General features: G+C 41.5%; 1 protein-coding gene across 6 annotated transcripts in view; it reads right to left on the bottom strand.

Moving 5' to 3' along the window:
- The window catches only part of CYRIA (CYFIP related Rac1 interactor A), a 75,237-nt gene extending 52,899 nt beyond the window's left edge, over positions 1-22,338 (bottom strand). For 4 of the 6 annotated variants that reach the window (XM_073335967.1, XM_073335966.1, XM_073335970.1 and 1 more), the window contains exon 1: positions 22,259-22,338. The gene's annotated coding sequence lies outside the window, so the exon portion shown is untranslated. The remainder of the gene's footprint in view (positions 1-22,258) is intronic. The other 2 variants (XM_073335968.1, XM_073335969.1) reach the window with 2 other exon arrangements.
- Positions 22,339-22,618: the final 280 nt, after the last annotated feature.

The raw sequence follows: 22,618 nt of genomic DNA, 5'->3' as shown, positions 1-22,618 counted from the left end.
AATTTGTCAGATTCTTGCTTAAAAGAAGCTGATCAAGGTGAAAGACTATAATCTTTTAATTGCAGAAGTCATAATCATCAGTCTTACAGCCGTAACAGCAACCTAGTACTGCATGAAAGAAAACAGAAGACTGATGTCAGGAAGGGAAAGAAAGTACAAAAACAGAAAGGGAGACTTAGTAAGTTAGTTTTAATGTTTCATTTAATTTTCCACTAAATTGAAAGTAGGCTAATAATGTCATAATTAAATATACTGTAGTTCAAAACGGTCTCATTCCTTTAAAATGCTCAGGATATGTTTGTTTTGGAGGGAGTAGAGATTTGTATGAAAACGCAGATATATTTTCAAGCTGCCTTCATCTTCAAAGTGGTAGGTGTCAAATTTTTCAAGTCCTGTCCAAGAATTAAAAAAGCCATTGATGGAAATCTTTAAATTCATTGCAGTCAAAGAAAAAAATCCCCACATTTAAATGCATAAAGAATTAAACCAAACAGCTTCTGTATGATTGATACTGGAATAGGGTACATCACAGGCAATACATTTATAAAGAACAGAGGAATAAAAAGATGCTCAAAAGGAATTTAAACAGGAAATAACTAACATGTTTGAATTGAGGCTTAGGCTGGAACTAGGCTCTGAAGCATGAATGGGGGTGGTTTCAAAAGCCTGAGCCTCAACTTCAAAGCAATAGCTACACAGCTATTTTTAGAGCGCTTGCATGAGCTCTGCTAGCCCGAGTCTGTCAGCCTAGGCTGGGAGGCTTGCTCGCTCCTGTGGGATGTGTAGACATACCATAAGAAATAGTGAGGAGGTGGATTTCCAGAATGTAAGGCCTGATCAGGGAGAGGTTTATATATCTAGAAGAGAATTAGGAAGCAATTTAAAATGAAGCATATAAAAACCACAGAGGCAGTGACACAGATCGTGCCACCACAACACTGTCTTATTATCTGTGCAGAGGCATAAAATGAAAAATTTAAAGAAGAGTGCAAACAGATGTCAGGAAATACTTTTCATAAAGCAAGCAATGAATGTGTGAATGGCCTGCAAGGCAAAAGTTGTTGAGGCAAGAAACATTTTACTCCTGGGGAAATTCTGTGTCAAAAAATTAAAAATTCTGCACATAATATTTTAAAATTCTGCAAATTTTATTTGTCAAAGTAACACTAACACCAGTTTCAATTATTTGGCAATTTATTTCAAAATACCTATCAGCAAGTATGTCTGTAACAATACAGACACACACAAAAATTCCCACAGGATTAGAGAATTAAAGAAGCCCTTAGGACAGAGGCGGTCAAACTACGGCCCGTGGGACTGTCCTGCCTGGCCCTTGAGCTCCTGGCCGGGGAGACTAGCTCCCCGGCCTCTCTCCTGCTGTCCCCCCGCCCCTGCAGCCACGCCGGCACCGCGGCTTGCTCCATCCAGGCGGTAGGGCTGCTAGCTCCTGCTGCTTTGAGCAGCATGGTAAGGGGGCGGTGGCAGCGGGGTGGATAAGGGAGCAGGAGGTGTGTGTGGGGTGGAGAGGTTGGATAGGGTGTGGGAGTCCTGGAGAGAATCTGCCAGAGGGCAGGGGTGTGGATGGGGGTCAGTCAGGGGAGAGAGAGTGGGGGGGTAATAGGATGGGGGGGGGGAAATCAGTCAGGGGACAAAGAGCAGGGGGGGTTGGATGGGTCAGAGGTTCTGAGGGGGGCAGGAAGTGGGAGGGGGTAGGTAGGGGGCAGGGGCCAGGCTGTTTGGGGAGGCACAGCCTTCCCTACCCAGCCCTCCATACAGTTTCACACCCCAAGGTGGCCCTCAAAAAGAAAAAAAGCTTGCCCACCCCTGCCTTAGGGCAACCCAGCTCCTACTTCCCCCTCGCCACAGAGCCCAGCTGGGGAGCCAGATACTTACGCCCCTTCCCCCGCAGAGCCCAGCCACCCCTTCCCCTCGCCCAGACACTCACAGCCCCCTTCCCCCCAGAGACCAGCTGCAGGCTCCTGGCCCAGACGCTCACACCCTCTACTTCCCAGAGGCCAGCTGCAGAGCTTCATCTGTCCCACTCAGACACTCACACCCCTTACCCTCCTAGAGCCAAGAGATTCAGAGGGAGAAACAGGCTGATGCTGGTCCCAGGCTTGCACAAAGGTTCCTGTGCGCCGCTGCCTCCTTCCTTCAGGTCATGCTGGGACCTATAGCTGCCGGGAACCCTCCAGCTCCCTTGCTCTCCCCCGATAGTGTATTTTATTTACAAGCGGGGCTCTGCCGGGTCCAATGGCCCCTAGTGTTGGCCAGCAACTCTGCAACCCATTTCTGTGGGGGGAAAGAGGAAATTCTGCATGCACAACATGAATTTCTGCAAAATTCTGCATTGTCCAGTGGTGCAGAATTCCCCACGGAGTAACATTTGGGTTGTTTGAGAGAAAAATGCCAACCATTGGGAAACTGCACAGTGAGAGAGGGGAGCAAAGTCTCTAAGAACTGAATATTCCTCAAAGATTCTTATGTTGTCAATTAAAGCAGAATACTTAACACATACCAGTCTTCTTTACATGCAAAATTGTAAATAAACTTTCAATACTACTTTAAAAGTGGCTGCAGTGGAGCCCCAGATAGATTACAAAGAAACAAGAAAATAGTTAAAGTATGTTATCAAAATTATTACCCTTTCTGTAGTATTCTGTCCTAAGTAGGAATGAGCAAAGATATGTACAAGTAACTGTTACATCAGATTCATACAGTATGTTGAAACCTCTCTCACAGCTGCCAGTACTTGTAGGTTTCTCTTTCACTGTAAGGCCAATAAAATGCAATATCACTACACTTTCAAATTTAGCAAAAGCATTATGCCAAATTAACGTGTGATGTTTGTCCTCTTTGAGTTACCCTTAGTTTTGTTACTATTTTGGTGCCACCTAGCAACTCAATTTAATGCTGGTTAAAATGTACTTTAAAATGAAGCATAGGAGGAATCAGTTCAGTATCTTCAGCACAACAGTCGAGTGAACCTGCCTGGAGCCAAGCTTATTACACAGATTTCTGAACAGTCTTACTCTGCACCCAGTTTAACTTAAGACAATACACAGCTGCTACAATGAAAGTTTCCCACTGTTTAAGAAATAACGAAAGCCATATGATCAGTATTCAACAGAGCATAAATAGTGAAGTACTTACATGTACAGAGCAAAGCAAAGTAGATTAAACACAGGACTGCAAATTTGACTGTTGCAGACCACAGACAAAAACAGAATGGTTAAATAAGGTAGTATGCAATATGAAGACGACACCAGATTCTAAATAAGGGCACTACAAAATTACCTCAAAATTCAGAATTTCATTACTTAAGGTACCAAGTTTCATGGTCTAAAATCAAGTTACATTTTCTGTATTTTGATTTCAGAAAACAAAAAGATAGAAGCTCTTAAGGGTATGTTGAAGTTGTAAAGATTTATGGTTTCAATAAGGTAAGGATTTGGCCATACCAGACATGTATTATTTAACTATTATGTAAAGGAATGTAGGGGAGATCCTGCACCTGTCATTAGGGGTCTTCTGTTAAGTCATTTGGATACCAACAGTATGAACCCTACTTAAGAAGCAGAGGTATTTTTGCCAAATCTTTGAGGTTAGGTAAGCTTGTCCAGTTGGTTTAAGCTTAGTATAATAAAAAGCAGTACGAGCATCTCCAAAAAGCAGGGAGATTCTGCAGAGGAAATCCTAGGAACAGCCACACTAAGGTTATGTGTGTGTGTTGGTGCTGTTATTTTAACTAACTACAAAGCAAACCTGAAGATTTGGACTCTAGTCAGCATGCATATCCTCTGCACAGAGCAGGGTAAAAATCTGCTAACAGATTTTTATTTAAAAGTTTGAAGTGACTAGAAGTGTTTTGGTTTTTAAATGAGAAACCTTTTTCAAAAGGCTGGCTGTACATAAAACATGCCCCAAAGAAACCACTTACACAATACTGAGTCCCTCAAATTATTTTTAATACTAACAGTTTTTTCCAGATATCACTTCTTACTTTCTAAATGTGGCTAGAATCCCTCCTACAGCCAGCTTCTTCTCTTCAACACTTAGCCAATTGGCCGTAGCAATCATTCGCCATTTGGTCCGTTCCTGTGCAATCACAAAGGCTTGACAGCCTGAGTCCAACATCAGAACTGACTTGATGAACCCAAGTATTAGGAGGTCTGCTTCTGCCTCCACCCCACAATTGGTGGAATTTTATCCTAGATGTTACAAGTTACCTGGAGAATGGCATTCACTGGAACGTCTTGTCGCAAGGATGCCACATGTCTGAAAAGCATAAGGTGTCGCCCGCTGACAATAGCCCCAGCAGTCTGTAGACTCAAACAAACAAACAAACAAACATCTGCATTACAGATGAAGTCATTCCACTTTATGCCCAGGGTAGACATTGACATTTTGTGTAGAAAGTCTCCAGGTTTGTCCAGTCTGCGAAACATGGACACTGTGCCATGCAATCGAACAACAGTATGGGAAGGATACAGCTCAAATACATACTGAATTTGGTCATCATATTAAGATGAAGATGTTGATTCCATATCCATTGTAAACGGCCCATGGCAGATGCTGTGATGCCAATCCGATGGAGAAATTCCACCTGAGAACTGGAGGAGCTGGTAAGTACAGAATCCAGATAGCAAAAGCGAGAAACTGATTCTACGGTTTCGTTGTTCAAAGAGATTGGAGTCGCAGGTGGACCTGGTCCTAGATTTTTCAGTTTTGTCTTTGACCACGAAACATGGAGATCTATCTTCGCTGACTCCTCCTCCATATGCTGGAGTGTCTCATGAAACCTGTCAGGGCTCTGTACTAAAAGAACAACGTCTTCAGCGTAGTCAAGGTCTGTGAGCGAGAGATCACCGATCTCAGTGGCTATGGACTTGACAGAATGCTGCATTATGAAATCCATTGCCTGACAAAAGAGTGCAGAGGCCAGAACACAATCCTGCCTAACACCAGATACTGATGTAAAAGGTGCTGACATCCAGTTCCCTAGACAAACATGGGCCCTTATAGAGTGAAATCATAAAACTGTCCTTCCAGGCAGTTGGCAGGGTTCCAGTTCTCCACACCAGAGGAAAGATGGCCAGAAGTGATTCTGCTATAGAAGCAATAGCACATTTTAGCAGCTCTGAGGGGATGCCATCAGCACTGGCTGCATGTCTGTTTTTCAGCTTGAGATGGCACACTTCACTTCATCCACTGTACAAATGTCTGGATCTGGAACAGCAGTGACTGCCAGATCATCCAACTCTGAATAAGCAGCAGCTGGAAGATGGTTCAGGACACTGTGATAATGTTCCACCCACCATGAGAGACGGTCATCATCCGATTTACATGGGTGGCCTTGGCTCTCATTCAGGATGCAGTTTGTAGTGACTACCTCTTGACCGCTGAGGTTGCAAATGGCACAGAATGCTGGCTTCAAGTCACCCCGGCTAAGCCAAATTCGACATCATCCGCCACTTGGTTATAATATGCCTCGTGATTGTGGAGTGTAAGCTGTTAAATTTTCGCTTCAGCTGATTATGAGTGTGCCTATCACCATGCAGCCAAGCTGCGGCCTTCAATTTAATTATCTGGAAGGCCTCCTCCAATAGCCATAGTCGGCATGCTGGATGCCTATAGCCAATCGTTTGAGAAGTCTAAAGATAAACCAGTCATAGCTTACCCCACAGCACCAATGGGGGGTTTGTGAATCACAATTTCCTGAAAAGTGATACTTCACATAATACTCTTGAGTGGGGGTTGCTGCAATTCCATTTCTGGAGACACTGCTTTCCAGAAGCAACAATTCTGAAAATTAACTAGGGACACAGCAGACAGTATCTTTTTGAGTTTCCAGGTATATCACAGGGGTACTCAGCAGCTCCTTTTTACATTTCATTAAAAGTGTTATTAGAGGTTTGCTATATTTTGTTAGATAAAAGTTAAAGGTCCTGATCCTCAGCGAGTGTATATCAATCCACATATTGCAGTGATCAAAGGCAACAGTCTCTCTACACTTTTGGCACTTTGGGGAATATCTGGAATTTTAAGTACATCTTCTATCCTAGAAGCCTGGAAATTCTCAATCTCTGTTTAATAATAAAAATAACTAGTGTACCCACCTCTATTGTATTTGAGCATCTGACTCCTCATTCTAATCGCCTTGGATTGCTTCCAATACCAGAAGAGACTCTGGGCCAAATTGTCAGTTGCTATAAATTGGCATAGGTCCACTAGCTTCAATGAAGGTACGCCAAGACAGAGCAGCTGACCGTATGGCCTTCCATTGCCACTCATTAGGATGGCTGGTTGTTATGTGGGGATCTGGAGTGAACACTTGATCTCTTTGAGAAGCTAATGAGAATGTAAAATAAAATCACCAATTTTTAGGAGTTTGTATGTTTGCTACTGTTTATGAATAATGGGGCGGGGGTGACATCTACTTATGTTTTCACTTGTTTCAAAAACAGATTAGTAGATGTAGACGATAGCAGTTAGTTCAGACTAGATAATCCTTTTCGTTTGTTAATATCAATTTGTTAAAAGAACTTTTTTCCCCCTAAAGAAAAGTCACAACCTCAAGATTTTTAAGATTTTAATTTCATAGTTAATACAATAGTTTCCCCTCGATTTGTGATGAAAAGAAACAAAACAATGGCTCTTTAATCACCAGTGGTGTGATTTTCCAGTGGTTTACATAAATGGCTACACAAGGTACAAAGTGGGTATCAATTGCTGCCTATTTCAGACATACTCAGACTAAGTGAGAGGCTCTTCAATGCATCTCCTGCGACTATTTGCAGCATGTGATATTCAAACTCTGGGTGATTTTATTAACCGATCAGGATGCTTTTACTATGTTATTAACCAATTGTAAGTGATTAAAATAATAATACTTCGTCATTTTACTGTGAGAATGTTTATTATATAATTATACACACACTAAATATTTCCTGTCATATTGTTTAAACATGAATATATACTACTAAAGTAAATGAAACGAATTCACACTACTGTAGCTCTTTTGGGTAATGTTGATCATTAATTTGGCTCCTGAACCACAGAGGTCTGAGTATCATTGGCCTAGTCAAAAAAACATGCTTTAACCCACTCTGCATAAGTGTAAATGATTACACAGGGTTGCAAGGCAGCAAAGAATCTGGTTCCCACTGTGCAATGTATATGCAATTTTTTGACAGTATACAAATATTCACACAATGGAAGGATTTTGTACAGCTGCTAATCTATAATCCCAGTTTTTTGCTATATATTTTCAAATTGCTGGTCTATTTTAGCTTAAAGTAGCCAAAACAACAATGCTATTGACAAAACTGTATGGTACGCTGTAAAATCCAAGTGATTCTTGAGTGATTGTGTGTGTAGTCACTGACACAGGATGGGAGAATGCTCTGGAAAGCTTTTCTTCTCAGCCCCAGAAGAAATGTTTCTGCAAGGTTTAGAAATGGGTGGTGAAAGAGCTGGAATTTACCTCCCACCCTCTTTACATCCAGCTCCCCATCAGAATCCTCTCTCATCAGGGGAAAGAACGAGCAATTGGGGCCTCAGTTCAAAGTTGTTTAACAAAAAAATTCATCAGAACAAAATATATTTCAATTCTGCAGATGTTCATTCAAGATGTTACTATCAAATATTCCCAGGAAGAATTAAAGCTGTTCTTCACTTTACCAGTAATATGGCCTTTCTATTTTTAAAAAAAATTGTTAAGAACGGAGATGCACAAAACTGGGAGGGGGGGGGGGAGGGAAGGGGAGTATAAAAAGACCTCAGATCTGAGTTACTTTAGACATTTTTACCAAAGTAGAAACATGAAATAGAATACAGCAAGCAATGTAACAGAATAAACTTCCTAAAGCGATTTTTAAAACGTGCATTTTTTGCCTTGTGATTCTCTCCAGTGCAAGTCATATGGTAGCGTTTTTCTCCTTTTATGGTCAAAAGAATAGAAGGAAGTCAGCACCACTACAAGAGCTGCTCCCTTCAGCACCGACATATGAAAAAGGATGTTGTGAGCTGCTCTCCTATTCACTCATCCCTATTTCAGTGGGGAAAAAAAAGTGCATACACTGAAAGCACAAACGTAGAACACAAAAATCAACATTTTTGCTAATACATATGCAGTTACTTGTCACAAAATATATCATGATTTCTGGGCTAGACTTTAAAGACTATATTAAGAACTAAAAGATGCAGGACATTTATTTGTATTTGCTTACCTAACATTCCCTTCTTGTATTAATGCCATATCACTAGTATATGAATTTATCTTTTGGAGTCAAATGTACTGACAATGATTCAGAACTGCAAGTAAAATACAAAACTGTGTAATACAGTATTTACTAGGCTACATTACTATATGTGTTCTATAATGTTTTGGTGTCTACCTCCACATCCTCTTATTGAACAAATGCAGCTCAACAAAAAGGGACCAGAAAAGAGACTAATAATGTAAGTTACAAAACTTTGGCTTTCTAGAAAACACTGTCAACCTCTTAAGGCTCCAAACTGTAGAAAGGTAAATGCCATTCCACACCGTTGTGGCATGCCTTCAGTGAGTGTTGTTGACCTGCATTATTAGCAAGACAAAGTTCAGTTTGGGGCCTCAGTAACTCATACAACAATTAGGAAGCCTGGCCCAACTCATAAGATGATGCGCCTGATATGCACACATTTGCATAACTATAGCTGCTTATACAGATTACTTCTAGGTCCAGCCTAGTCACCAGCCCCATAGGATGTGAGCTGCAGACTCAGATCCAAAATCCACCTGTTGTCACTCAGCTATTTTCACTTAATATTGTAACTAAGCTGTCTCTGCTTTCTTGGGCACTGATGCAGCAAACAAAGTTAATCAAGTGTAAGTGTTTGCAGGATCACAGGCCAACTTAAGAACATGTGTAAGCATTTGAAATAACAGCCTTAAAACTAACCGAAAGAAATGCAAACTTTTAACAAGGGACACTGTTGGGTCAAATATGATTCAAAATGCAGGGTTATGTGACCATTTTTAAACAACTTGGTTTTGGGTTTTTTTTGCGAGCCTATCACTGCTAGTACATGAGAACCTAAAAGTGAAATTTGTTAGAAAACTTACTAGTCTAATTTTTAGAGCCATAGGATTTGCTCTTTGCATTTAGCAGCATAAATAGTGACAAATGTTTTTAATTTTGTTTTCATAATCAAATATTATTTCAAACATAAGCAAGGAATATGCTTCTTAAATGTGAATTTTAACCTGACAGTAACCCTTTGATTTATAAATAAAACAGATCATACTGAATAACTGCTTTCACAAAAGTATAAACATTTACTACAATTGTGGTGACTGCAAGGACTTGGCAGCCCACAGAGTTAGTCAGTAGCAGAACAAAAAGGAATTTTTTTAGGTAGATTTTCTTTAAGTTCAGTAAAAGACACTATGCAAATATCTATGACATAATGAACAAATAAATAGTCCAATCCCAACCATGCTTGTCAAAATGTAACTAATTGGTTTTACATCCATTATATTAATGGATAAGCAACTAGCCACACACCTAAAACCTTTATGATCTGTTCACAAAACCTATACAATTAAAAGGAAAATATTCAAACCATGAGCCTCTCTACTCATAGAAAATTTAATCAATCAATCAGTTAATCAAACAATATAGCCTAAACTCACCTCAAGATCTGAAATCAACCAACATAAATGATTAAAAGCACACAACAGAAATTTTTTTAAAAAGAGGTAATATTTGATGCAAAAATATAAAGGAAAAAGATAAAGAACCTCAAGACATACACCATATAGACACTAATCTGTTCAATACTTATCACACTAACAGGGATTCTCAAATGGACTACCTTTGAGAGAGTCTCATGGACCCCGTTTTCCAATATCCCAGTCCTGATCTTATTTGTAATCACTAACTATCCTTGTGGTAATTATGATTGTTTATATGGAAATGTAACATTAGGAAAGTATTTAGATATTGTTTACTGTGTTTGCTATGTTTGTTATTTTGTCCTGTTACTGGAGGGAAGTCACACTTTTTCCCCTTGCTACGTGCAACTATTTCTCTCCCAACTCATTGATTCTTCCCCCACTCCCTTGCAATACTAGCCTGCCACACCCAGAACTATGTGCAGGAAGAAGGGGACTGCCACAAGAGAGTTATGTAGTGGTAGGGGTTGCTCCCGTCTCACTGACAGCTCCTGATACAATTGGTAGCTCCATTCTAGCTGGTAGATGACAGTTCCTGTCCCTGAAGCCTTGTCTACACTACAGAATTTCATACACACTCTCCAGCACAGATACAGTTGCACTGGTGATAGCGTCTGACATTTTCAGTACCATGTTGTGAAACCCTACTCTGAGACAGTGCTGAAAATGCCTAAGCATGGTCTATACTAGAGCTTACATCACTGATATTAAAAATGTAATGTAGATGAACATAAAACAGCTCCCATTTCCTCTTCTATGCAGGAGGAGCCTCTACTGGAATCCGTTATGGTGGCTCTGCCTTGTTTCCAGCTGTTCCTACAGGTGTCCAAGCCCTTCAGATCTGAAAACAAGGCTGAAGCAGCACACAACATCCTCTATGGAAATCACCAGCAGTCTACTCTACACCACAGTTTGAGAACTGCAGAACTACAAAATTACATAATGATATACTAATAGAGGAAATCAAATTACACTGAAGGAGGGGATTATCAGGCTGAAGAAGCATTAGACACTAATAGTTTCTAGAAATAATGACAACTCAGAAGAGAAACAATCCTAGCAATTTCAACTTCCAGATTTTATGTAGAGGATCCAATCTAGAAACAAGCCATTTAAATAAATAATATTAAATACTATGAGAAAATCCTTCCTCCCTGTTTCCAAGTCACTGATAACTCAAAAGAAAATGATCTTGAATGCTTATGCATCAATGTTCTAACAGACCACCAAATCACAATAGGGAAAAGGCTAACCGCCTTATGCACCCTATCCATAATACATAGGAGAAAAGGTATGTGATCATGGGGGGCTTCAATTTAAATGATATATGTTGGAGGTCTCATGTTGCCAGTACTAAAATTTCTTCGGAACTTCTAAACATTACAGATTACAAATTTCCCAACTACAAAATTGTACTGCCAACATGGGGAAAAAATGTATTAGTGTAGAACTTGTCCTAACAAGGAGATGATCACAGAACAAAAAATTAATGTTCGCTTAGCTACAAGTAATCATAATTTGGTATAAATCATATTTATAATGTACAAGCAGAATGAGTCCAACCCAGTAATTAATTTATATATTTATTTATTTTGCTTTAACAGGGCCAATTTCACAAAGCTGAAAACAAACAATCATGAGCCAATTAGCTGGAAGGAAGAACTGACTCAGAACAATGTGAATGATAATTGGGAATCACTTAAGAACACCTTACTAGATTCCCAAAAAGCCACAATCCAATGATTAAGGAAGAAGACTGTGCTGGTTAAAAAACCAGTTAGAGGGGAAGTGAAGACAGCTACAAAAAAATTAAAAATAATATATAACAAAAGAAAGGGAAAGCTCATTGTTAGGAATATAAACCAGAAGTTAGAAAATTATAGAAAACGGATTATGGAAGCCAAGGGACACAAGAAGAAGTCTATGGCCAGTAGAGTTAAGGACAATAAGGAGGTTTTTAAAAAATATATATATTAGGAACAATAATATGGGTCCATAACAACATTATTGTAATGTAATGTAATTGTAATGTCCATAATACATTATTAATAATGCAAAAAAGGCAGAAGTGTTCAGTAAATATTTCTGTTCTGTATTTGAGGGAAAAGATGATGTAGTTTCATCATGCAATAAAAATACTCTTCATCCTACATCCTTCATCCTAGTACCTCTGGAGGATATTAAACAAAAGCTAATAAAGTCCAGATAAATTGCATACAAGAATTTTAAGAGAGCTAGCTGAGGAAGTCACTGGAAGATTAATTATGATTTTCAATCAGCTCTGGAGCACTGGAGAAGTTCCAGAAGATGGGAAGAAAGCTAATATTGTGTCAATTTTTATAAAGGGTAAATGGGATGACCTCAGTAATTATAGGCCCATCAGCCTGACATCAATCCCAGCAAGATAATAGGACTCAGTTAATAAGAATTTAAGGAGAGTAATGGAATTAACGTAATCAACATGAGTTTATGGAAAAATAGATCTTGTCAAACTAACTTGATAACTTTTTTGATGAGATTATAAATTTGGTTGATAAAGGTTATAGTGCTGACATAATATATTCAAACTTTTGTAATGTGTGTGTCTTGGTACTGCACAGTATTTGGATTTAAAAACCAGAATGATATACAATTAACATATCACACATTAAATGGATTAAAAACTGCAAAAGTAATTCTAAACAGTAAATCATCACTGAGTGCATGTGTTTTCAGTGGCATCCCATAGGGGTCAGTTCTTGGCCTTACAATATTTAACATTTTATCAATGACCTGAAAGAAAACAAACAAAACACACACACACACACACACACACAAAATCATTGCTGATTACACAAAAGTTTGAGTAAATAATGTGGAGGATAGGTCACTGATTCAGAGCAATATAGATAACTTAGTAAACAGGGCACAAGCATAGAATATCAGGGTTGGAAGGGACCTCAGGAGGTCATCTAGTCCAACCCCTGCTCAAAGCAGGGCCAATCCCCAACTAAATCATCCCAGCCAGGGCTGTCTCAAGCCTGACCTTAAAAATATCTAAGGAAGGAGATTCTACCACCTCCCTAGGTAACCCATTCCAGTGTTTCACCACCCTCCTAGTGAAAAAGGTTTTCCTAATATCCAACCTAAACCTCCCCCACTGCAACTTGAGACCATTACTCCTCGTTCTGTCATCAGCTACCACTGAGAACAGTCCAGAGCCATCCTCTTTGGAACCCCCTTTCAGGTAGTTGAAAACAGCTATCAAATCCCCCCTCATTCTTCTCTTCTGCAGACTAAATAATCCCAGTTCCCTCAGCCTCCCCTCATAAGTCATGTGCTCCAACCCCCTATCATTTTTGTTGCCCTCCACTGGACTCTTTCCAATTTTTCCACATCCTTCTTGTTGTGTGGGGCCCAAAACTGGACACAGTACTCCAGATGAGGCCTCACTAATGCCAAATAGAGGGGAAATGATCACGTCCCTCAATCTGTTGGCAATGTTCCTACTTATACAGCCCAAAATGCCGTAAGCCTTCTTGGCAACAAGGGTACACTGTTGACTCATATCCAGCTTCTCGTCCACTGTAACCCCTAGGTCCTTTTCTGCAGAACTGCTGCCTAGCCACTCAGTCCCTTGTCTGTAGCAGTGCATGGGATTCTTCTGTCCTAAGTGCAGGACTCTGCACTTGTTCTTCTTGAACCTCATCAGATTTCTTTTGGCCCATTCCTCTAATTTGTCTAAGTCCCTCTGTATCCTACCCCTATCCTCCAGCATATCTATCACTCCTCCTAGTTTAGTGTGGGTGCAATCCACGCCATCCTCCAGATCATTAATGAAGATATTTAACCAAACTGGCCATAGGACCAACCCTTGGGGCACTCTGCTTGATACCAGCTGCCAACTAGACATGGAATCATTGATCACTACTCGTTGAGCCAGACAATCTAGCCAGCTTTCTGTTCACCTTATAGTCCATTCATCCAGCCCATACTTCTTTAACTTGCTGGAAAGAATACTGTGGGACACCATATCGAAAGCTTTGCTAAAGTCAAGGAACAACATGTCCACTGCTTTCCCCTCATCTACAAGTCCAGTTATCTCGTCACAGAAAGCAATTAGGTTAGTCAGGCATGACTTGCCCTTGATGAATCCATGCTGACTGTTCCTGATCACTTTCCGCTCTTCTAAGAGCTTCAAGATTGATCCCTTGAGGACCTGCTCCATGGTTTTTCCAGGGACTGAGGTGAGGCAAACAATAAGTATTTTAACATGACTAAATGTAAGTGTACACATATAGGAACAAAGAATGTAAGCCATACTTATAGAATAGGGGAATCTATCCTGGGAAGTAGTGACTCTTCTAATTAGTTCTAAGGAACTAATGCCATCCTGGGATGCATGAACAGGAGAATCTGGAGTAGGAGTACAAAGGTTATTTTACCTCTGCATTTGGCACTAGTACAACCACAGCCGGAATAACGTGTCAAGCTCTCATGCCCATAATTCAAGAAGGATGTTGATAAATTGGAAAGGGTTCAGAGACGAGCCATGAGAATGATTAAAGGATTAGAAAATATTCCTTATAGAAATTGAGCTCCTGGAGCCTATCTATTTAACTTAACAAAGAGAAGGACAACAAGTAACTTGACTACAGACTATAATAATGGGCTCTTCAGCCTAGCATAGAAAGATATAATACAATCCAATGGCTTGTAGCTGCAAGCTAGACAAATTCAGACTGGAAATAAGGTGTAAATGTTTGACAGTGAGGGTAATTAACCACTGGAACAAGTTACCTAGGTTCATATTCAATTCTGTATCACTGACAATTTTTCAATCAAGATTGGATGTTTTTCTAAAAGATATGTTCTAGGAATTATTTGGGAGGAGATCTGTGGCCTATGTTATACAGGAGGTCCAACTAGATCATCACAATGGTCCCTTCTGGCCTTGGAGCCTATGTAACCTGTCTTCAGACATTTCCATTCCAATCTATTATTTCAAATAAAATCCACAGAAAATTAGACCCAACAAATCCCAAATAATATATCAAAGGAAAATTTCAATCTTATTACTGTGCACACCTAGAAGACTTATAGGAACTGTTTCAACATAGTTCTGGAGTCCATTTATCTGAGACAGGCTAACCACCATGCTGGGACTGCTTCAGCCCTCAAAAACAGATTCTTCTGTATTAGAAGAAATGTCAGTAAGAGATTCAAGTTACTTGATCATCATCAAAAGATGAGCCAATATCATCGGACTACACAAAACCCAGAACAGATTCTCCCTATCTTTGCACTACAGAATGGTAATCAACATATAAAAAGACAAAATTAGGAAGTGTATTTCAAGTTTCTCTTTCCCCCCAAAAGCCTTTGATTCAATCTATGCAGTGTCGTCGTAGCTGTGTTGGTCCAAGGATATCAGAGATACAAGGTGGGTGAGGCAATATATTTTATTGGACCAGTGCCAGTTGGTGAGAGATACAAGCTTTTGAGCTTACACTGAGCTTTTCTTCAATGTGACAACCTAGATGGAACTTTGGGCTTCTGGAAAATGGAAATGATGGTGGATTAATTAGCGTATGTACCAATTCATTCTCTCTGAAACAAAATACTACATGTTCAAACACATGCCTTCAAGTGACACATAGGAGAAAGGACCATGGTATCAATCCAAACAGCCATGGTCAACCTACAAATCAATGATTGAATTACACTGCTCAAACTGTGCTCTTACCCAGAGCTCTCACTAAAAACAAAACTTCAAGAAAAAAAAAAAGAAGTCAGTTGATGTACAAATGATCTTGTCATAATCTGGCCAAGTCTTGCCTTAGACTTACTGAAGCACAATGCCCCTAAAAGGTAAGCTAGAGAGAGAGAAAAAATGCCATGTTTTCCACAAAAAACTCCTACTAAAAAAACCTCCAAACCATGCATTAAATTTGCTTCAAAATGAAAGCATCAGGGAACTACAGTATACCATGGACCTTCTATGTCTTAAAACGCCAATGTATGCCTACAATTCCCCCCTTAAGAACACTGAACTATCACGACAGTATAATGGATACTCCTGGGGGAATTCTGCACCAGTGTGCATGTGCAGAATTCATGTGTCCTGCATAATTTTTATTTTTCCCCACAGAAAATACGTTCTGCCCAAGAAGTGCTGTAGTTCCTTTCTGCCTTTTGCCCACCAGAAGTTGCTCTGGCATCGGAACAGCCAGCAGCATGAACTCAGCCAGCTGTTCTGACACCACAGCGGCCTCTAGTTAGCAAAAGGAAGAACTGCAGCACTTCTGGGGCAGAACGTGTTTTCTCTGGGCAAAAAAAATCTGTGTGCGCACAGTTGCACAGAATTCTCCCAGGAGTAGAAGTTCATCACAGCACCTTGCCCATTGAGCCAGGTTACAACAGACAGAGTGGGGCACGCAGGGCTGCTGTGGGAGGTCACGGACTGGGGTTCAGAAGCCTGTGGGGTGACAGCGTTGAGCCAGGGGCTGAATGGGAGTGCGAGGGCAAGGTCACATGGTAATAGGGGAGGAGGCTGCAGAGACCCATGGGGGTGTGGGAACAGAGGAACACATGCCTGACTGAATGGGAGCAGCTTGGGCTCAGCCAGGGTCTGCATAGGGGAGTCTTCCCAACTCCCTCACAATCCCACCTCTCTCACCCCCTCAAAAACCTGTTCCATACTTCTCCCACCCCTACCCAACAACCCTCCAGGTTCACTCCAGGCTCCTTCTCCCTCTCTCAGGTCCTCCATTACCCCTGACTCCCCCAAGCCTTTGCACTGCTTCTGACAGGTGAAGGAAATACAGTTATGTACTGTAATTTAAATTACTCAAAAGTTCTGTATTAATGTGCCTAGTAAGAAATCTGTCAAAAAAATTACTAGAATCTTTTTATTTGGTCTGTATTGTTATGAACATATTTGCTGAGAGATATTTTAAAATAAATTACCAAAATAATAGAAACCGGCATGATTATATTGTGTTATTTTGACAAATAAAATATGCAGAATTTTAAAATATATAAAAATTTATATATATATATATATATATATATAAATAAATTTTTAGGTGCAGAATTCCCCCAGGAGCAAATGGAGTAGGAAGGTTTATGAATGCAAAATCTAAGGCCCAATTAGGACTCATTAATTTACAAGTCACCACAGAGCGCTAGAGAACTAAGCCCAGGAATCTGATAAACACACTCCACAACATATATAAGCAATCATTCTCATGCCACATCAATACTGTCCTCCAGATCAAAGTAGGACACGGATGGCCAACCTGTGGCTCCAGAACCACATGTGGCTCTTCAGAAGTTAATATGCGGCTCCTTGTACAGGCACCGACTCTGAGGCTGGAGCTACAGGTGCCAACTTTCTAATGCGCCAAGGGGTGCTCAGTACTCAACCTCTGGCTCTGCCACAGGCCCTGTCCCCACTCCACCCCTTCCTGCGCCCTCCTCCAAGCCTGCCATGCCCTCGCTCCTTCCCCTTCCTGCCCCAGAGCCTCCTGCATGCCATGAAACAGCTGATCGGGAGGGAGGGGGAGGCGCTGATTGGCAGGGCTACCAGTGGGTGGGAGTTTCTAGGAGCCGGGGGGGAGCTGATGAGAGGCTGCTGACGTATTACTGTGGCTCTTTGGCAATGTACATTGGTAAATTCTGGCTCCTTCTCAGGTTGGCCACCCCTGAAGGAGGAATACATTCACAAACTGAGCCAATATTTATTCCCACAATAAAGTGCCACAACGAACAGGATTAGTGATAGTTTTGGGTAGAATGGCTTCCAATACTAGCAGAATCGTACCGTAGACCAGTGGTTCTCAACTTTCTTTTTGGAGGATCACTTGAAAATTTCTGAGGGTCTCAGCAGACCACTTAATGATCTTTCCAAATGTCGTTTGTACCACCAGTTAACTATTGTAAGCACTTTGGATAAAAGCTCTATAAATATATATAAAAAAACCTTTAACATTTTTTGGTCTACAAATAAAAGTACACAACTCATATTTTAATATCAGTAATCTTATCTTTCTAATGAGATAGATGTGCCCCCTCTCCCCCGCTGAGGCAGCCCCCGAGCTGGGACTGGGAAGGAGGCAGGGTCTCTCCCTCTCCCCCGTGCTGCGTCAGCCTCCAAGCTGGGGCTAGGAAGGATGGGGTCTCTCCCTCTTCCCCCCTCCCACACCGCAGCAGCCTTTGAGCTGGGGCTGGGAAGGAGGGGGTCTCTCCCCTGCCACGGCGGCCACAGAGCTGAGGCTGGGAAGGAGGGCTGTCTCTCCCAGGCAGCCACAGTCCTGCAGCTGGGGAAAGTCGCCTCTTTCTCTGGCCGCCGCAGCCCTACACATCCCACATTCCCTCCACCCCCTCTTCTCACCCCACTGCCCCCACCCACCTACCCCTTATTCCCCCCAGGGCCACCACCTCCCCTTACATGTGCTTCTTCTCCAGGGTCCAGGCCTCTAATTAGTGGAGCCACACCTGCACGGCTCCACTAATTAGGTGGGTGGCCCTTCATTCTTCTGTGTGCGACTGCCCAGGCGTGCACCTTAGAGGGAACTATCCACGGACTACCTGAATGGAGCTCGCGGACCACTGGTGGTCCATGGACCACAGTTTGAGAATCTCTGCCATAGACAATGGCACATACACAAAAAGGAATCTCTCAAACATCTAGGGCTCAATCTGGCAAAGATTTATTGTGCACTTCACTTCAAGCACAGTGACTATTCCTATTGACTAAGGCCCCTAATCCTGCAAGCTGATTTGCATGGAGACACACAGAACTATAAACTAGGAGAGCGAACAAACAGTGAAATCCCAGAGAAATGACTGTAATCAGTATAACTCAGGAGCTAAGTTAGATAATCATACCTCAGCAGTTTCTAAAGTGCTTTACTGATTTGTATATTATTAAAGCAGTTTGTGAAATAAAACTGATTATTCATATGAATCTCACTGGGATTGACTGATATTTATTTAGGCTAAAATAAAAATTACCCCTGTTTTGGCCATTTCTAGAACTCAAAATTAACAAAACTTTACAAACAGTTAAAAACACCTGAATTGAGTATGAGTGTCCCCATAGTCAATCAGATATGGCCCCCAAAAAACTGTCCTATGTAAATAAATAATTTGTATTGTGGTAGCATCAAAAAACTCCAGTTAGGATTGGGCACCATACAAACATATAGAAAAATAAAAGCATGCTCTTCATTTTCACTGAAATGGAGGTCACTCAGTGGCTCGCAGTATTATGTCCTACACCCTTTTCTATGGAAACTATTGTCTATCATAGTTTGACTTTATAACTACAAATAAGAACCCAATAGCCTGCACCATATGTATAATTTCAGAGAAATTCCATTTTACCCCATTTTTCTTTAGCTTTTGGACTAGTTCAGTATAGAATATTTTAACTCACCTATTTCAAATTATTTTCTCTATTCACCATACCCAGGAATAAGAGTAAAACGGAATGAGTTTCATGAAATGTACTACTAGCAGAGTGTTAATAACGGGCCAAAACCATGACATGCAGTGAAGTCAGTAGAACTACATACATAGATAGCACTAGCAGGTCTTGGCCCCCAAATCCCCATCTATTTACTACATGTTTTATTGTCCACTTGGGACATTAAAGTTAAGGGTTAACATTAGCATAATAAATTTATTTTCAGGATTTTATTTTCAGAATTACAGCTAAATAATCTGATTAAGTTGTGAAAAGTGAAATCTTGTGATTTTGAATATTACAAAAACAGAAAAATATTAATTAGCAAATGAATGATCAAACTTTATATATGTAGCAGAAAGGGAGTTTCTGAATGTAGTCTTAAAACTGTTTTAAAGAAGGCCACTAGCATTTTGCATCATGCCCAACACAAACAAATTAAATTAAAAGCTATTATTACAGGATATTCAGATATACATATAAATATGACTGATAGGAGAGGACTAACCAGTCTGAAGTTATTCATACATAAGCAAAAAAGGATTTCTATTTTAAGGTGGAAATTTTCATTCTAGTCTAAATGATTTGCACTGTTTAGCCCAGATACTTTGGAGATGTATTTTTAAACACTAATTTTAAACAACATGTTTTTTGGGGCCTGACAAAAGCAGAACATATAAAGTAGTGTTATGAAGACATTCTAAACCTCAGCACACTGACCATAAAGAATTCTCCCCAGCACTATGACAATTACAGCTACTCTGATGGCCATTACAGTGTCAATATTTGCCAACGGTTAGTACGCAATGGTATCCAACTAATCCAACATCACTACAGTTTCCCCCTATGCGTTACCTTTATTTTTTTCTTTTGACTAACAAGTACTGACTTTTTAATGGCTTCTAATGTTTCATTTTTTTTTTTTAAATTGAGGGTGGAAGGAAACAGGAATTCAAGAGTTACTACATAAAGGATACAAGAGAGTAGCATAAAAGGAAATTAAAATATGAAGTACGCAGAACGCAAATAAATTAATAAGCAATCCTAAAACTCTTAGATATCGTTAGCTGCATTTAGGTACAATCTTATAAACTAGATGTGCTGCAGTAGTTAGGCGAAAATGTAATGTTCGGAAGAATTTTAGCCTTAACTGTTAGTTTCCACTTTTGTGGGTTTAAATCAAGCTCTTAATGTTACTCTCATGTAATCTGTAATTTTCTTTTATGCCCACGAACAAATTACAGTATAGCCTTGGGAGGGTTAAGAAATTCCTGGTCTCTATAGAGTTTCATAGTTTTATTTATTTAAACTAAACATATGGGGAGTTAGGAAAGAAACTTTCTCATCACACAGAAATCATGTCTAAGAGAAAAATGACAAAACTGCTGGTGTACAAGTATTTTCTATACTTTACCAAAAAGGAAAATTTAATAACATCACACCTTACAGAACAGGCAAGGAATTAGCTTTATTTTTCTCCAGTCTTATGTGACAAATGCATTTCATTCCTCCAGGTAGGAGCTCACAGTGAAAATGATGTTTAGATTATTATACATTTCTAACTAAGCAGTTGGAGAGATGCTGGGAGAAGAGAAGGGGGAAAATAATAATAAATAATAATAATAATAATAAAAAAGACAGGACAACACAAAAATAAAAAAGGGAAAAAAGTGCAAAGTGAAAGTCTTTCTAGTGCTTTATGGAACATACAATGTCAGTACATAAAACAGGAATGCTGAGAGCTTAGCATATTGAAAGCCAGATCAATAAAATAAAAGGAAGACTGCCTTAAAGCTAAATTAGAAAAAATAAATAAAATCAAGTGTGGTATCAGTTCAACATCAGATACATCACAATATGGAGAGGTGTTTAGGGATTCAACCAGGAGGGTGGAGTCAATGTTACAGAAGTCTTTTCCACCCATCCTCATAACTAACTTCAGTATTTTCATGTTTAGTCTAGGAAAAGTCAAGACACTTTACAGTCAGATGTCACAGCAGCTAGAAGAAAAAGATTTTTTCAGGATAACCTGAGAATGAATTAAAACCATTAGTTGTATCGGTAGTACACTCCACTCTGGTACAAGAGGCAGTTTTTGGTTTAGTTTACCTTACTTGGAAAAAGGTTTAAGCTAAAAAAAGAAAAGCACCCTTATACCAGAATAGGAATGTCCTCATAGGGCTTAGACAGATATAACTATCCCAATGTAACTGGTAAAACTTTCCTGCATTGGTGAGGCCTGAGCAGTCTCAATGATCACAGGGGGACAATAAAAACAAAGTACATTTTGTTTTTAAAAGAAAAGAGGGTGAATGGAGTCTCAGCTTGGTACTGCCTCGCCTTATTTATAGGCAAATGGTGAGTTCAAAGCCTAAAATACATTTTGCAGTGTTCTGGATGCACAAGTTATAATAAAGGAGGGAAGGACACCAACACAGAGCCCAGTGGACACGAAGGACCCACTCCTTCAACCACCCAAATAGGTGTGCCGTTATTCCCTCCCCCCTCCACTTTGCTTGCCTCATCCACCTGCTATAGTTTGAAATAAACGTGTCCACGCTTTGGGGATGTGACTGCCCACCTATTTGCTTAAGTGTCTGTGCGGTGCTAGCCCCGCAGGTGCTCCAGGAGAGCAGACCAGGCCCTGCGGCCCCCGCGTACGCGGGGAGGGGGAGCAGACTGGGCCCTGCAGCGCCCGCCCCACCCCTAATGTACCGGGGGCGGGAAGACACAAATTAGCCCCGCATTCCCCACCCAAAGCCCAGTGAAGTGGCGGGGGGGGGGGGGAGGGAGGGCAGCAGCCCAGTACGCCGGTTGCCACCCGCCTCCACAGCGAATGAGGTGGGGGGGGGGGGGGGGGAGCCCGGAGCCAGCAGGACCCCCACCTCATTCGGGGGGGGGGGGCAGTTCGTGGCGGGGGCAGCTCGCAGGGAAGAGCGCAGCCGTAGCCTGGTCTGCGCCCACATGTCCCAGCGCCCACCCGCACGGTCTCCCGGGGCAACGCAAGCGGCGACGCGGGCCCAGGGCCACCTCTCCCCACGCGGGGCGCAGGGACCTCGCCCGGACGCCGCCCCCTCACCCCTTACCTGAGCCGCGGTGCTCCGCCGGCAGCAGGGACCCGCACCAACGCCTCCCCCGCGCGCGACAGCAGCCCCAGCGCCCGCCCAGCCAAGGGGGCGCGGCACACACTGCTCCACCCCCTCCGCCTGGTGGCCTATCACAGCCTCCCAGCCGGCGATGGGCGGGCACTTCGCCCCCAGCCCCGCCTCCTCGCGCCTGACAGACGGGGCGGCGGGTTCGCACCTCCCCACTCACCGAGCTAACGGGCAGACATTGGGCATTGGGACCAACCAAACCCGGGGGGAGAGGGGGGTGAAGAACAGGCCCTGGGGCCCTCCCCAAACCCAGCGTAAGGGAGCGGAACAAGCTCTGAGATCCCCCCCCCC

This window comes from Lepidochelys kempii, chromosome 3, assembly GCF_965140265.1.
Source record: "Lepidochelys kempii isolate rLepKem1 chromosome 3, rLepKem1.hap2, whole genome shotgun sequence".
NCBI classification, from domain to species: Eukaryota; Metazoa; Chordata; order Testudines; family Cheloniidae; genus Lepidochelys; species Lepidochelys kempii.
Note: the sequence above shows the minus strand (reverse complement) of the source record. Positions and strands in the feature narration are given on the sequence as shown.